Raw genomic sequence first — 6812 nt, forward strand, 5'->3', positions numbered from 1 at the left:
AGGAGGACATTGTGTTTGGTGAAGTAGAGAGCAAAAGAAACCCTTGATGAGATGGTTTGGCAATATAGCTGCAATGATGGACTCAAACACGTCAGTGCTTGTGAGGATGATACAGGACTGTGTAACCTTTTATTCTGTTGTGCATGAAGATGCCATGACTCAGAGTCACTTGACAAGATGAATCTATCTGTCTGTCTGTCTGTCTGCCTGCCTGTCTGCCTACCTGCTTGTCTGTCTGCCTGCCTGCCCGCCTGTCTGTCTATCTACCTATTTTCCAAAGGGAAAACAGTGTTGTCCACTATTTATTTGGAAGGAAGAGGTTAACATAAATATTCCCAGTACAATTGAGAAGTCTAATAATGTAAAACCTAACCTCAAGATTTGGAGAAGGAGCTTTAAAGTGATTATTGAAACTTGCCAGTTAGTGGGGCACTTCCTTCTCATCTACCCTTAAATGTGTCTTCGAAAGTAAGTTATTTGCAGCACAACAAACATAACATCGTGGAATCCTTGCCCCTTTAGGTGAAGCAATTTATTTTCTACAAAATACGTATGACTCATTTTTTTCTACCTCCAAATTTAAATAAAAGAGGAATGCTTTCATTTTCTTACCAAAGAAGGGATATCTGAATATTCTAAGTCTTGGTGTAACTCTTTGGAGGCATTCCCTTTGAGGTTTATGTACTTCAAATTTCTATATCCCTGAAACTGCCATAAACTTTATTGATGGAGAGTTTAAACACTGTGATCAAAATCACTTGGATATTCAGTTTCTGTGAGGCTAAACACCCACTAAAGGTGGCAAAAGTGTATAATTGTAACCAGATATTTGGGGAACAATATATACAACAAGTACAAAGAAGTGGTATAAGAGAAGAATTTGAATGAAGGGAAGCAAAGAAGGAATAAACAGCAGTGGTGTTTATGGAACATTGGTGTTATTCATGTGTGAATGTTCTGATGACTTTAGATTTTTGACAAATTTTGATGAAAGTACTGCTGATACACCTTTTAACACAACTGGCATTCGTGGTTGCTTACTTCATTGTCCATAATATCCATACCTAAAATACTAGAACCCATACTCCCTTGACAAGGTGTAAAGAATTCAGTCATAGCTATTCCTTTGTTTTACTACAGGCCCCATTACATCTTGCCAAAACCCTGCCCAAGCCCCCCACCAAGCCCCCGTCACATCCGTATTCCTCAGGCTATAGATTACAGGGTTTAACAAGGGAGTGAGGATGGTGTAAAAGGCAGAGAAGATCTTATCTTTGATTGGGGTGTGATAGGACTGAGGAAGCATGGAGGTGTATAAGGCAGCCCCATAGAACAGCGTCACCACCATTATGTGCTAAGAACAGGTGGTGAAGGCCTTCTTCTTCCCATCTGCTGACTTCATTTGATGCACTGTGATGAGAATCTGGGCATAGGAAGCAATCACCACGGAGAAGGGGATAAGCAGCATCATGACACAACAGGCATACATCACTGTTTCGTAGGCAGCTTTGTTGTCACAAGCCAGTCTCAGCATGGTGGGAGCCTCACGGAAAAAGTGACTGATCTTGTGGGAGGTGCCGAACGGAGGCTCATGGTGAGGAGGGTGAGGAGGAAACTGTCCAAAGCACCCCCAAACCAAAAGCTGGCCAAGATTACCCAACAGACCCGTCGGCTCATGAGGACAGCATAGCGGAGTGGGTTGTAGATGGCTACATAGCGGTCATAGGCCATGAGCTCCAGAAGGAAGAATTCCGCCCCCACAAAGTCCATGTAGAGAAAGTACTGGGCTGTGCAAGCAATGAAGGAGATGGTCCCCTTTCCCAAAACATAATCAACCAGCATCTTGGGCTCAATGGTGGAGATATACGTCACATCAATGAAGGAGAGGTGGCTAAGTAGGAAGTACATGGGAGTGTGGAGGTGAGGATCTATGTGGATCAGGAAGATCATGACCCCATTAGTTACGATGGCCATGAAGAAGATGGCACAAATGGAACTAAAAAGGAAGCTTGAGGCTTTATTGTGTGGGAAGAGCCCAATGAGGGTAAAGCCACTAAACAAGGTCCTGTTATCTTCATCCATTACGGTTGATTTTGACCTGGAGGCATAATTTTTCACCACATCTTTGATGTGGTTAAACCCTTGTGAAATTGTGCACTACAGATTAGTAAGTAAACACAAGTCCCTGTGTTCCTTGCTTACTGGTTAATCTGCCCCTGATTGTAATTTCAAAGTTAAGTCCACATGGCACAAAAATGAATGAAAATTTGGCAGTCACTGCTTGCTTCAAGGGAGTTAAATTATTTTGCACTAATCTGGGTCCCAGAAATGATTCTTCACTTGGATTTGGATATTTAAAATGTGGACAAAACTGCAAAAACAATTGATTCAAATCAATTCAAATAATCAAACATCTCAGTATGAGGCTTCATGGAATTTGAGAATTTTCAGGACAACTTTGAAATTGATCACCCTCATCTAGAAGTAACTATTACATTGTAGACACCACTGAAAAGGACGGTGAATTGTATCTAGCATAATCCATCTGATCATTAACCATCGTTATTTGATCTTTCACTCATTTGTTGATTTTTGTCACTCATTCCCACATCCAATCAGTATTTATGGGGATTCCTTTACGCATTCTTCTAAGCTCTGGAGATGCTGTCCTACTTGACTTACATTCTAGTTTTGGGAGAAAGACAGTAAACAAATTACAAAGAAGTAAAGAATTGCTTCTAGATAAAGCAAATAAGTGCTGTGAGGAAAATTTTTAAAAATACAGTGAAAAAAAAAAAAGAAGGATGACAAAATGAGCAGGCATGTGAAGGTTTTGACAGAAGGGCATTCCTGCAGGATGAAGAGAAGGTGTAAGATCCCTAAGTGAGTAGGAGCTTGTTATGTTCAGGAAATGAAAGATCCTGCAGGGACAGCACTGTGAATAAGGGGGCAGTGATGTGTCAGGAGTCACCTCTGTAAGACTTGTAGGACAGTGTAAGGAGGTCTCCATTATTTACGTATTATCAGTAAACTGGAGTTGCAGTTGACAACTTGTAGCAATTTTTTTTACCAGCTAAATGTGCTCAGTCTGATTTTTGTTTGCCTTTTCTTGTGTTCATTTTGTATATTTGTGTCAACTTTTTTTATGATTTTACATTTTCATGGCCTTGAAGTATGTACATGAGGGAAACTTACATCTGAGTTAGCCTAGGGCCATTTGTATTGCACCTTCTGTCCCAGCATCCATTGTATTTAGCAATTGTCCTGCTTCCTTTCATTCTCAAAGATGTCATGGTTTGGGAAAGGTCTCTGACAGCGGAGGGGCACCTATGTTTTGAGTGGAGCATTTGCATCCTGAATATAAATGAGAACAGGAAAATCCATTTCAAAATCCCATTAGTTTCATCTTTCTTCAAAAGTCAATATGATTTTTTAATTGTTGGGACATAATGTTAATGATTGTATGCTACCATAAAAAGAGGCAGGTGATACAGTCAGAAGTAAACACAAGTGGCAGCCAGTTTTCTAGTCCAGGAACAATATTTTGTAGCAGGGGATCTCTGTGCTGACTCTCAACTCTGAAATACTTGAGCTAAGAATACCTAGTTCCAATACTAACTAGCCGTGTGTCCTAATGCAAGTTAATTACAATCTTAGAGCCAATTCCCTGGTCTATAATTAAGCCTTTGGTGACCCAATAATTTTCTGCCTTGAATGTTTTGTTGATACCATGTGTTTTCATTAATGGAAGCATGCTCAATCACTAAGTGTGTCTGAATTTTTGTTGGTAGTAAGCCTACCTTACGTGTTAAAGTACCACTAATTTTATCCAGACTCCCCACTGGGGTTTATTGGTATATATGTGTAACAAATAAAAAAATACAAAATTTCTACTTTCTCTACCAAAAATTCAGATACCTCATATGGTACCCTGTAAAAACAGTAATTTTTGGCACACACCCATTTCTTCAGTTTCAAACAGTCATAAAGGTTCCTGCCTTTTGGCAGCATGTACCCAATGGTACGTCAGCTTCCAAATAAACCCCACGGGCTGAGAAAGTTTATGGTTGCAAAATAATTCTGGTAGACATCCGTGACTTGTTGCTATGTGCACTTTTCCATTTCTCAGCCACTTGTGTGTATTCACCAATGCAAAGCATGATTAGAAGCACACATTACCTGTTGAACTTCTGACAGGGCCTTAGGATGGGAGAATCACTGCTGTCATACACTGTTTTCTGAGTTATTTCAAATCATAGAATCTTGGAAAAGTCTTCCTGAGCATGCTATTAATTGTTAATAGTGAGAATCCTCAGCAAGAGACAGGAACTTAAGGAAGATTAGGTTTGGGGAAAATTCATTCTAGGAAGAACATCATTTCTAAATTTCACTGTCAGTATTTTTTTTTTTTTTATAGACATGGAGGAGCAGGAGAGAGGCATTGGATAACAGGATTGCGTGAATGACAAGGGCCTAAAAATTAATTTGCAGATGCCTACAAACTCCCTAGTACAAGTACACACCCTCTTGATTTCTCATTACATGCCCATAGAGCCACTGAACAAATTCAACCACTCGATGACATTGAACGTTAAGAATCTTGGGCAACAGGAAGAGATAAACACTAATTATTTCCCAGTTGGAAAAGCTTCCCACACATTGGTCACCACATTGTACTAAGCCTCTGATCTATGAACCACTCAGAAAAAGGATTGACAGCCCTCTCTCTATCAACATCTGCCCTGGGGCAGGGTCTTCTTTCCCATTCTCACCCTCCCCCTTCCCTGCCCCAGAATCAATTTTCATATACAGCTGTGCAGAAGAGGGGTAGAGGTTTGTGCAGAGACCAGACAAGGGAGGTGCTCAGAGGAGTATCCTCAGCACAATGAGCAGGAGACCTAATTCAGAAATGTGGGAAATATGTAGACATAAGGGAAAATGCAGGCTAAATTTTCCTAATTTTTTCGAAGAAATTAAAATGTAACTCTGCAGCCTTCATTGCCAGTCTGGGAAAGGCTAAGCAAATGAAGTGGTGAGGAGGAAGGGTGGAATGTTGTTTATCCTGCCCCCATTTACAGTGGAAGTCCAGCAGAAAGGGGTACAACTCAGTCTGTGATTTCCCTGTGATGATCCTTGGAATCAGAAGGGGCCCTAACAAAACCAGGGGAAGGAGGAAAAGCTGACAATGCTAGAGGACTCTTTAGGAGAGGGCAAACACACAGTTAGGTTACTGCACTATTTCCTAGAAGGGAAAGGGAGGGATACTCAGGCTGTTAAAGATATAGTATCAGGTTGGAAAATTACAGGAGGGGCAATGAAGAATGGTAATGATAAAATGAAAATGTATCACATGTGTGGAGAATAAAATCTGAATAGCACTCCCAGAGAACGAAAAAGGCAAGAGATAAAATTATAATGAAGAAATAAAGAGAATACAAAGGCAAAATATAAATAATTGGTATTTTAAAAGAGTGATTTCACAAATACAAGGGATTATTAATGAAAAATAGAAAAGAACAAGAGTTTTTTGAAAGGAAGAAAATTACTTTATATGTGGATGTTGTTGAGTGCTGTAGAGTTGATTCTTACTTGTAGTGACCCCATGTGACAGAGTAGAACTGCGGAGCTGCTGGGTGAATCAGAACCGTTAACCTTTGGGCTAGCAGTCAAGTGCTTAATCGTTGTGCCAACAGCGCTCATTTATATGTGGGTAAGTCTCATTTAATAAAGACGATACATAATAAACTCACACATATGTATATATTTCTTGGAAAATAATTAGAGGTAAATGCAAAATGAAAGAAAGGGAGGGCAGGACAAATGAAAGAAAGGAGGGGTGGAGGAAGAGAGAGGGAGAGAAGAGGAGGATGGCGGGTGGAAGAAAACATTTAGAACTACGAAACAGAATAAACAGAAAAAAAATAATCATCTACTACAGAATAAACTGCTGACTGGCCACAAACATCTTCTTGATAGAGTGAAAGAACATCTAAACAGGAGAAACATGCTATTGGAGTTAAAGGTATGGGCTCTGGTGCCAGAATTTCCTTGTATTTGATCCTATTTTCACCACTCAAATGTGTGACCACAGGCCATTTCATTTACTTGGCCCCTTTTGGACTCAACTTGCCCATCTGCTCTGTAATAACAGAAACAACACAGCTTGCAAGGAAGTACATGTCAATATCTTAGACCAGTGCCTAGAATGCAATGAGGGCTTAATAAAAGTCATTGTCAATATCATCAGATACATTCGAATTGTCAGTGATGTGAACTAAACAGAAGTACATTAAGGGCAATAAACACTAAGATACATCCTGATATTCGTGTAGAGGAAACAAACTGAGAATTAAGAATAGGGAAGAAACTGTATAATATTACTAATAATAAACACAGAATTCTGTACACACATAGGCATGTCTGCAAAAATAATGTACATGCGATTGTAGAACTGCATCAATACAAAATGATTCTTAACAACAATGATATATAGCAAGGTCTGAAAATGTAAATTATCTACATTAAAAAAAATAAAACTGATCCCACTTACATAGGATGATCCCATTTACATATTCATTCATTCATTTATTCATTCAGCCACTTATCGTGAGCTTGCTTTTCACCAGGAACTATCCTAGGAGCTGAAGATAGTCAACAATGCCCCTCATAGCATACATTCTAGTGAGAAGGGTTGAATATAAACAATTATGCAGTATATCAATAATCTAACAATTTCCTCTCAATAAATGAGCGAGAAAGATAGATTTTCATGCACGATTCAAACAGAAAAAGAACTACAGTGTATGAAAAAT

At 39.4% G+C, this 6812-nt stretch overlaps 1 pseudogene; it reads right to left on the reverse strand.

Annotated features, from left to right (window-relative positions):
• Window positions 1-789: 789 nt before the first annotated feature.
• LOC100662157 (olfactory receptor 2T6-like) lies at window positions 790-2580 on the reverse strand (annotated as a pseudogene).
• Window positions 2581-6812: the final 4232 nt, after the last annotated feature.

Source organism: Loxodonta africana, chromosome 2 (genome assembly GCF_030014295.1).
Source record: "Loxodonta africana isolate mLoxAfr1 chromosome 2, mLoxAfr1.hap2, whole genome shotgun sequence".
Lineage (NCBI taxonomy): Eukaryota > Metazoa > Chordata > Mammalia > Proboscidea > Elephantidae > Loxodonta > Loxodonta africana.